This window comes from Chenopodium album, chromosome 22 (assembly GCF_948465745.1).
Source record: "Chenopodium album chromosome 22, dcCheAlbu1.1, whole genome shotgun sequence".
Lineage (NCBI taxonomy): Eukaryota > Viridiplantae > Streptophyta > Magnoliopsida > Caryophyllales > Amaranthaceae > Chenopodium > Chenopodium album.
This window is the reverse complement of record NC_137855.1, coordinates 15,705,703-15,716,719: the sequence shown is the minus strand read 5'-3', so window position 1 is coordinate 15,716,719 and position 11,017 is coordinate 15,705,703. Positions and strand designations below refer to the sequence as shown.

Below are 11,017 nucleotides of genomic sequence, written 5' to 3'. Positions count from 1 at the left end.
ATGGTTCGCTTGTCCCCGAACGTGGGCTGTAGATGGTCCACTTGTCCCCGGACGTGGGCTGGTTGTAAATGGTCCGCTTGTCCCCGGACGTGGGCTGTAAATGGTCCGCTTGTCCCCGGACGTGCGCTGGTTGTAAATGGTCCGCTTGTCCCCGGACGTGGGCTGTAGATGGTTCGCTTGTCCCCGGACGTGGGCTGTAATTGAGACTTGCAAAATTTTATCTGTCAAGGGACTCGTATAGACTATGATTGACTTAACCAACTGACTTCACCAAGTTTGGCTTGACACGACATGACATGACATGAGTATGACTTGTGACTGTGTGTGTATAGTTTGAGTGTGTGTGTGCAGACACAAGCAACCGAAAATGCAAAAGCAAAAATTTTCCATCATTTTTGTCATGAGACGAGTGGAGGGTACCGACTTTGTCATGAAAAAGAAAGACGTGAAAAATGAAATTTTATTTTTGAACTTCCCTCGGTAAAAATTTTGAAAAAGTTTTTGAACTTCCCCAAAATAAAATAATGAAAAAGGGAAGAAGTTTTGAACTTCCTCCTTGAGCAAGACGAAATGAATCGTATGGATTGAATTGCTTGTCCTAAAAATAATGTATGCATGATGCATGTTCTTAGGCCAGGAGGCTAAGGACAATTACATCATGTGATACGATAGATGAATGAACTTAAGTCATGGAGCTAAGCATCATATATGGTGTAAAGAAGCAATCTTGAACGTCACTTAGGTCTGGAAGCTAAGCACGTATATAGATGAAGTGATTATGAACGTTGCTTAGGTCAAGGAGCTAAGAACAATACGCTTTTTATTATTACAAATCACTGATATAGAAATGTTACTCAGCACATTATGCGATGCATGAAACAATGAACATTGCTCTGGTCAAGAAGCTGAGCAATTATACAACGTTTCTTCTGATGAATGTTGTCTTGAAAGATGATGAAGCATGCGCGGTAGGGAAACAAGGTTTCATGATAAAGGGTTCCTAAGGGAAAGATGATATGGATATGTATGTGTGAAAAAAGTGTGTGAAAGTGATACTAAGGTGAGGCTGCAAAGGTTATGGTGATGGAAATATATGTGTGAAGAGTCAAAGACGATGACTCTATAGGCTGGGTAAGCTAATGTGATGTGGGTTCAAGCCCCCAAGTCTAGCTCTAAATGGATAGGGATATAGAGATAAGCATTGGATATTCTTCGACTCGATTATGCATAGATATGTACCGAACTTCGCACCAGTACATGTACATCTCAAAGAGGTCTTTTGAGGGTTGTAATATGGTTAAGCTGATGGTTTAAGGAAGAAAGGGGTAAAAAGGCTCAAGACCCAAGAGAAGCCCCCAAGATATGCAATTGTGTATTTGAAAATTTTGAATTCGCAAGTTTTTTTTTATTTTTTTTAATTCTTTTAAATCAATGTAGGCAATCCCGGATCATGCGGTCCATCACTCACTTAGCATTCATGTTTCTCAGGCACGGTACCAAGCACTCGATGAGAGACGCAATTCGAGACGTGTTCATATCAAAGACATTGGAACACTTGCCTTTAGACATTGTTTTTTTTATTTTTTATTTTTTATTTGTTTTTTATTTGAACTTGCTTTTTGGATGTTACACAAATTGCACACCTTCCCATTCCATGGTTAGGTAAATGTGGGTTGAATAAATGAGGCCAAACGTTAGACGAGGCTCAAAGTGGTTGATGAATAAATGGATATGTGATCAAATGAAAATGGTTTAAGGGGAATGATAGGGTTGCAAAGGTGCCTCAAATCATTGATGTACCTTGTGTTTAGTTTGGCAATTGATTTTTTTTTTTTTTTTTTTTTTTTTTTTTTTTTTTTTTTTGCGAAAATTGCTATGATCGAGATATAAAGGAATAATGCTCATATTATTTTTTGCGAAAATTGCTATGATCGAGATATAAAGGAATAATGCTCATATTATTTTTTGCGAAAATTGCTATGATCGAGATATAAAGGAATAATGCTCATATTTTTTATCGAATTACAGAAAGGGAAATCTATGCTAGACTTGAATTGGGGAAAGGGAAAACTAATAAAAAAGAAGAAATCATGAAATCACGCGCGAAGGGCTCGCCGTGCGCCTTGTCTTCATTGCTGCTTGTCACTTCTTACCACCTGGAGGGACGGAAAGTTTGTTGGCATCTACTAAGTCTTGAATGGCATCCTTTAAATTCCAGCATTGCTCGGTAGTGTGGCCCCTTCCTTGATGGAACTTGCAATGGGCATTGGGGTTCCACTTAGCACTCCTTTCTTTGGGTTTAGGCTCTAGAAATAGCCCAATAGGTGTGATCAAGCCTTGACCGTAAAGGCGATCAAAGGCCGCATCATAAGTTATTCCTAAAGGAGTGTAGGTTCTCCTTTTCTTGGGTAATGGAGCATCAAGAGCTAATACTTCATTGAGATCAACTTGGCTTCTATTGTTGGTAGTGCTTTCGTGCTTAGAAGACGAAGAAGAAGGAAGGTCGTTCTTCTTGTTTTTCCAAATGTTGTTATTGTTACTACCAGCAGTCTTTATTAGCTCGTCCTCGATATTGATGCCAATGTCATATATAGCTTCAAAAGCGTTCAATGGAAGAAATTTGAGATGTTGCTTGTACTTGTGAGTCAGATTTTGGATAAAGAGGCGAACCGTCTCTTTTTCTTTGGGGGGATCTACCAAGAGTGCAGTCGTTTCCCTCCACCTGTTCAGATAAACGGTGAAGCCTTCATTCTCTTTCTGTTTGAGAATGGAGAGTTCACGTTCAGACGTTTTAGTTTGAATGTTACACTTGTAACGATTCATGAAACTGTCGATGACATCTTGCCAAGTTGCAATATGCTTGGCATCTAGAGAATAAAACCACTGTTGGCAAGCATGCTCCAAGGAGAGAGGGAACACCGTAGGGAAGAGTGTTATGTCCAGTCCCTTGAGAGCCATGGTTGCAGAGAACGCCTTCAAATGGAACATTGGGTTGTCAGTTGGCTTGAACTTGGGGATATCAGCAGTGGAGAACTTGTCAGGCAGTCTGTCCTTCATATCTAAAGGAGTGGGAGGCCGTTCCACATAGGTGAAATCCTCAAAAATCTTGCTCATTTTCTCTTTGATCTTGTCCATTGCAGCCGCAGTAACATTGTTTTGCTCTACTATGTTGACTCTGGTAGTGAGCGTTTGCATCGTGGCAAACATTGCCTCGATGGACTTGTTGATATTCTCAATATCTTCCTTGGTGGTGTAGACACCCATTTGTGTCTCCCCAAAACCAAACCCAGTGATGAATGCCTTTCACGTCGAACCATAATCGAATGAGGTGAAAGTGTGAAAAGTCAAGTGTTGCGGTTAGTTTTTTTTTTAAAAATTCTCTTCTTTCTATTTTCGAAAACCCACTCTATTTTATAAAAACAACCAAACCAGTTTAGTTTGGTCCATAATTAAGGTCCAATAATAGTGTAGTTGGATAGGGCTCGAAGAGACCTTTCCAACGATATATTATAAGCCCAATTCCGATTAATATTGAGGAAGTTATGGCCAAAATACTAAACTGGGCCCGGTTAATTATTTACATACGGCCCAATGATCTAGAGGAGGGCCCAATGTTAATTATTATTCCTAAAATTATTAGGATTAATTATAACTTTCTAGAAGTTTCTAGAAGGTTCCTTTTAATTCTAATATTATTAGATTTAATAATTATTTATTTTAAAGATGGATTTTTATTTGGAATAAAATATTATTATTTTATTATCATTATTATTATTATTATTATCTTTGAAAACACGTTTTTAATCTTCTGTACGGATTCCGTAGATCAAGTTGATTAAAGGTCGGATTCCGCGTGGAAAAGCGCGTCTAAGTCAGACTGTCGCCAAACGACAAGTCTGTCACCTCGCGACAGACACTGTCGCATCGCGACAGAGTGAATTTCTGGCGACAGCGTGTAGTTTTATTCCTTATCAAATTCCATACTTTTCCGGATTATTTTCCTTATAAATAGGGTCCCAAAGCTCCGTTTTCATTCATCAACTTTCATCAACTCTCATCAACAAACAATTCACAATCACCTATTCTCTCTCTTGAGCAATATAGCTTATTCTCTCTCTCTTTCTAAACTAGCTTTTTATCAAACACAATACCGCATACACAAGACTTAGAATCATCTAGCCAAGTTCGAAGTTGCTTTCGCCCTAGACGTGCAAGGTTTAATATTTTCTGAGGGTTTGGTCCAAATCTAGTCAAAACTTTATTTAATTTGGTTTCAATTTAATTCTTTAATTATTCTTTATTATTTTCATTGAAGTTTACTAACTTGTGTATTTTGTTATTAGAAAGAGGTACGAGGCTTCAAAGTATGTAATCTTATTACTCTCTTTCAATGTAGAAAGCATGTTTATTATTGTTTAATGCTTCCTAGTATCATGTTAAGATGTTTTTAATGCTTTCTAGTATCATGTTTAGGTTGCCTTTACTCTTTTATAATAGCATGTTAGTACCATGTTAGGTTTAAAGCTTTTATCTTTATTGCTTAGTAACATGCTAGGATTTGTTATTAATCTTGTTAGTATCATGCCTAGGATCTTGCTATTATTATTAAGCTTTATTATACCTTATCATGATTATCATTATATTATGATTATTATTATTGATGATTATGCTTATGTTGCTTGATATTTTATTTTATTGTTATTGCTTGATCACGCCTTTTATGCTTGTTAAAGGGAATTTGTACTTGAAATCACGCTTAATAAGATAATTAATAATTTGGTTTAGGTTAATGTAATTTTAACTCAAGTGATCGCCAATAATAGTTTTGTTTGTGCATTAATATTCAACCAACATAGATAAACAGGTTAGGTTTAATATAATGTTTGCATGTTAGTCAGAAAACGCACATGAATACGAGTAGAACAAAGTAGAGGCCTATTTCATAGGGCGGGTCCCTTCTTTTGTAGATTGGATTTGTACCCTCATCCCCGAACCCTATTTGGTTCAAGACCTTATGGAGTTGACGGTCCTTTGGATCGTTTTCGGGTTTACAAGTTCCTAAAACTTGTTGGCGACTCTTTTGCTCTCTTTTTCTTCCCTTTGGAACGCCACCATACTTTAGTGTATGATCACAGTGGGGTTCAAGTTTGGGATCATAATGCTTGAAATATTCCCTACAGGTGGCCATTGGAACAAACTGAAAGTAGTTTGGATATGATAACTGATGTAGAGATGGCGAAGTTTTCTTTGGACGCTCTTAGACCTAAGAGGTTGCTGCAGTAATGACTTAAACCGTACCAATCTACCCCTGCTCCTTGACCAAGTACTGTGAAATGAAATAAATTCACTTAATTGTTTAACTCAGTGCTCAAGATAGGAAAGAAAGGGGAAAACAAAAAAAGTCATTTGAAAACAGGTGAGAAAAACTCCACTCATCTCTTATTATGACGGAAAAAGGGTGCCATGAACCTAATATACGATCATAAACGACATGGTGTATGACTCAAGTTGAAAAATAAAGAAAGTGTGTGGACTCTACTTGACTCGTGAGTGATTAAGTGAGGTTATGGATGCGTGTTATGATCGTATATATGGCTAGAAATGACATCAAACTGGACGCACAAAAGCCAAAATTTTGACTGACATACACTTTTCCTGGGCACCGTGTCACGGTGCTGACTGTCGTGACACGGTGCAGTCCACCGTCAGACGGTAGAAAGCGCCGTGTCACGGCACTGCCTACCATGGCGCGGCAGACTTACCGTGACACGGTGCTCAGTTCCAGGCCTTTTTTGTGACGTTTTTTCAGATTTTAATCTATTTTAGGTCCGTACTAATTACTAAGTGGAAATAAAATCCCTCGGTCATAGGTTAGTCCAAAAACAAAATGAACAAACACATGTGGGTTTTTTCACCAAATAAAACACGTAGCATTTAGTCACGATGATGCAAAAAGTTCTCAACCTAAGGTCAAGTTCTATGTTCGACTATGGTCAAGCTTTGGGTGTCAAAAGGGTACCATGGTTAAGAGTTTGGACGCGTTAGCAAGGCAGCCTCCTTTGAGGGTGTATGCCAACGGGCGGCTCCGCGTATTCGTGATGAAATCGAACTCGACTCCATGGTTTGGGTGGATTAAATAACTCGGATGAACCCTTATTGCCATGAACATTTTTGGGTTGATAGAGCTTAAATCCCTCGGGGTTAAGACGTATGTAGAACACATACGTTTTTTTCAGAAAAATCGAAGGAAGCCGATCGTGAAAAAGTAAAATAAAGCCACCGGAAATATTTCAGGACTGTCGTGACACGGCAGTATGTACCGTGTCACGGTGCTCACCACCGTGTGACGGTGGCTTGCCCCGTGACACGGCAGTATCTGCTGTGGCGCGGCAGTCAGGAAATCTGAATGGTGCCTCTTTTTTCCTTCATTCGCAATCAGGTTATCTAATTTTTTCCTACGGGACAAACCTAATAGCGACGTCAAAACGTCTTATGCAAAATGCCAAATTAATCACAAGAATACGATTCAAGAATCTTTCAAGTCTCATCCACTCATCTTAATTAAATACCGATCACTCAAATCGATAAATAACCAAGAATCCTCCCCAGTGGAGTCGCCAAATTGTAGGCGTCGTTTGAAATGCGCCTACGTTAAAGCATGTTGTGAATATGCTTGGCACTCATAGGAAGTGGGAATTGACATAACGATTAGGGACACGATTAGGGACAAGGAAAGTAGGGAGCCGCCAACAAGTTTTTAAGGAACTTGTAAACCGTTCACGGATCATAAAAGGCAACCACGAATAAAGGGACAACTATAGACAACAACGATTGGCCCGTGAAGGTTACACCCCATTCATAATCCATAAGATTACTAACTCCATATGGTTCGGAACCACAAAAGGAGGATCGGGGATGATGGTACGGAGTGAGTCATGGAGTCACATTCGCCCGTATTGGCCTCTACTCGATTCTTGTAATGAAAAGTATTCCTGTGATCTCAAAGGCTTACAAACAAAATATTCAATTTGCTCCAAACTATTATTAAGCTAAATTGGTTGAATATTAATGCAACATATAATTCTACAATATCGTGATCACTAGATTTAATAACAAGATTAAAGGAACCTAAACCGGTCGTCCAAATTATCTTATTAGTCATGATTTTAAATTACATATTCCCTTTAAACATGCAATATGGTGATCATAAATAATAATAGAATAAACATTAATATTAGAAGCAATTCAACAATAATAGCGTTAGTCAAATCAAATAATAATAATAATCATGATATTAGAAATATAAATAATAATAATGAGTAATTAAATTAATTACTCACATTACGCGCGCTCCTTAATATTGCTACATCATGAATAAATTGTTAGTAACTTCAACAAAAATAAATAAAATTGAAATAATTAAATTAAATAAAAGTAGAGTTGATTTGGTCCAAACCCTCAGTTATTTGTATATTTCACGCCTTGGTTTAAGGACGGAACCTCGGGTTAAGTATGGACTCCTTAAAGTGCTTAGTGGAAGAATGATGTAATTAGGAATATAGGTTTAAGGCTTAGAATATGAGAGACAGAGAATAGAATAATTTTTGGTGGAAAAGAGAGGAAAAGAGAAGGATTTGATGCCCCGAACTGCAGAAATGAGGGTATTATTTATAGGAAAAATGAGCAGAGGGAACACACGGAACCCTAAAAAGATAAAAAAAAACCCTAAAAAAGGCTACCGCGACACGGTAGATTCTACCGCAACACGGTAGATTCTACCGCAACACGACAGATTCTACCGTGTCACGGGGGTAATTGGTGTGACGCGGGGAAAATTAGAGTGACGCGGGAAATATTTTACCCGCGGGAGTAAAAACGCGTGAAGGGTTTACGTGGAAAAGACACGAGAAGATTCCGTGACACGGCACAGGTACCGTGACAAAGCAGTATCCACCGTGTCACGGTACAGTACACCGTGTCACGGTATGGAAAACGCGGAAATTACACGGAAACAGCACCGTGACACGGTGGGAAAAATCGTGTCACGGCAGCAGGTACCGTGTCACGGTGGAATTGACGCGAAAGAGATTCAAAAATGGCACCGCAACACGATGCACAGTACCATGTCACGGCACCAGGCGCCGTCAGACGAGACAAGGCACCGTCAGACGGGGCAAACTCCCGTGACACGGTGCTTTTGCACTATGCGTGGTGATTCCAGTTTTTTTACCCTTTTTTAAAATCATCATAACTTTTGATCCGTAACTCGGAATAAGGCATATAATATATCATTGGAAAGCTTAACAAGTATAGTTTCCAACCCAATTGAAATAAGGTCAAAATGTGATGAGTGACATTTATGGCACTCATTTGATCTCTTTTTGGATGAATTTCATTTCATTTTATAACTCTTTTCTTTAGTTTTCTTTAGTTTTACTCTTGATTTCTTCATTTTGTGCTTTTCGTAGTTAGTTTCTCTATTTTGTGCATTTTCTCGTTTATTTGTTGTTTTTCTCTATTATTTGCTTTTTCTCTTTTGTTTGTAGGTTATGATCGATTGTCCAAGGATTCCCGAGCTTCCTTTCAACGGTTATCATCGCTTTTGATGCCTTATGCTAGTGCAAAGAGCTCTAAGTCAAGAGAGACTCGAAGAGCAAGCTTCAAGACCGGTGCACACAAGTGGTGTGGACACCATTCATGCCTTGTGCCCACCAAAAAATGTCAAAAAGTTGCTGCCTACTTCGTTCCCCATCACCATCACCAAAGGTGTGTGCACCGGATGAGCTAGGACGAAGAAGGAAGGGAAGTTCACCCACGAAGGTGCGGGCGCACACAGGGGATGTGCGGCCGCACAGGTGTCGCGTGCGGGCGCACCTGTGTGGGTATGCTCCGTGCGCGCCTTTCTCTCTCCTACGAGCGGCCGCACCGGCGTGGGTCTATTTTTGGACGTCATAACCAACTTCTCCTTTGTATATATAGTTATTTCCTTCTATTTTTAGAGAGAGAATTAGATCTTCATTAGCTAGAATTAGATTAGATTAGATCTTAGAGAGAGAAAAACACTTGTTCTTAGATTTCTAGAGAGAGAAAATGTGGGTTTGATGATTGATGATTGAAGATTGCTACATTTGATTTGATTTCTATCAAGTTTGTAAGAATTCTTTACTCTTTAATGCAATTTCATGTTTGATTTCATTAGTATTGTTGTTTGATTTAGTTTGTTAATAGTTTGATTGATTTGGTTTGAATTTGTTGATTTCAATTGATGAGTATGGATTTGATGATTAGTTTAGCTTTGATCTTGATGTTCTTCATGGATTGTGAGTAGTTTGATTGCTAGGGTAATGGTGAAGCATGTATTAGTGATGAATTGAGATTAATTTGGGGAAATTGATTGAGTTGATAATGTGATTAAATTGGTTGATTGATTTTGTGCATGTGTGCGCTTGATTAGGCTTGATCACCCTTGTTATTCACACTAGATTGCATTGTAAGTTCACATTGATACGGACCATTGATTTGTGGCTTGCATTTACTTGATTGAGGTATCTTGTGACGTTTCCTAGTTAGTGTTTGACGTAGTTGGCGCTAGTTAGACCTCTAGGAGAATAGCATGATATGCTCTTTTGGATGCAATTTCGATTTTCCCTCACATTGCTTGACTTAATTGATTAACCTCCCAAATTGATTGATTTTCATTGTTGATGCATGTGGATCCTAGCCCTAGTATTTGTTATTTTTGGCTTACAAGTTATTAGTTGTGTTTAGTCCTAGTTTAGCCTTACAACCCCGCTCTTTATTTCGGAATAGCTTAGCATTAGGCGATATACTTTCATTTACCATTCCCTTGGGTTCGACCTCGAATTTCTACTATACTCATATAGGGGTTTGTTGAGTTTATAAATATTGTTTGATTGGGGTAGGAAGGTAGCCAAACGACCTACCGTTTCTTCTCCCATCAAAATGGCGCCGTTGCCGGGGAATGGTGTCTTGATTGTGTATTGTTGTTGAGTCTATTCCATCTATTTGAAAAATACAAAAAGATTTTCTTTTAGGCTACATTTGTAGCCGTGCTACTAATAATTTTTTTTTGAGAATTGTGTGTGCAAGTGAACATGGGAGAAGCTCAAAGGATTACATTGAAGGAATTAGGCACTCCGGGAGCCTACAACTATGAGAGTGGAATTGCTCCATTAATGGTTCCGGATCATGACTTTGAAATCAAGCCGGCTATGATTACTTTGGTTGAGAGGAAGCAATTTTGAGGGACAAAGAGTGAGAATCCTCTAAATCATCTCAAAGATTTTGAGAAATATTGTAATACTATTGTGGTAACCGGAGTTGCTCAAGAGTACATAAGACTCAAGTTGTTTCCCTTCTCTCTCGTCGGAAGAGCTCTTGAGTGGTTGGACAAGGAGGTCAAACCAAGTTCCTTAAGAACATGGGATGAGGTTACAAAGGCTTTCTTGTTTCGTTTCTTCCCACAAAAGAAGACGGCGGAATTAAGAACTTTGATCCAAAATTTCAAGCAAGGGCCTAGTGAGAGTCTCTATGAAGCATGGGAGAGATACAAGGAGTATCAAAGAGAGTGTCCACACCATGGGATTCCTACCTATCAAATCATACAAATCTTCTATGGTGGGTTGAGTTCTCATGGAAGAGCAAGTTTGGATGCCGGAGCCGGAGGCCCAATAATGAACAAAACGGAAGAAGAAGTGGTAGATGCAATTGATGAAGTGGTTCGACATTACATGAATTGGCAAGAAGTGGAGAAACAGCCAACAAGCAAAGGTTGCTCAATCGAACAACTTAGTGCCATCAATGATTTGACTACTTTGATTGCGGATTTAGGGAAAGAAGTTGTGTCACTTAAGGCAAAGCTTGAGAAACCACCTTCCCAAGCTCCGATTCTTCCCTCCCAAATTAAGGGAAGAGGTACATTTTCTTACCCTAACTCTAATCCTTCTTCTTGTTGCATGGTTAGAGAATGTTGGCCTTGTAAATTATGTGGAATGAA

The 11,017-nt window shown here is 38.9% G+C and overlaps 1 non-coding gene across 1 annotated transcript; it reads right to left on the bottom strand.

Moving 5' to 3' along the window:
* Positions 1-10,499: 10,499 nt before the first annotated feature.
* On the bottom strand, positions 10,500-10,606 carry LOC145606395 (small nucleolar RNA R71). Its single transcript, XR_014105284.1, has one exon. It is a non-coding gene; the product is annotated as a small nucleolar RNA R71 (small nucleolar RNA).
* Between the last annotated feature and the right edge of the window lie 411 nt (positions 10,607-11,017).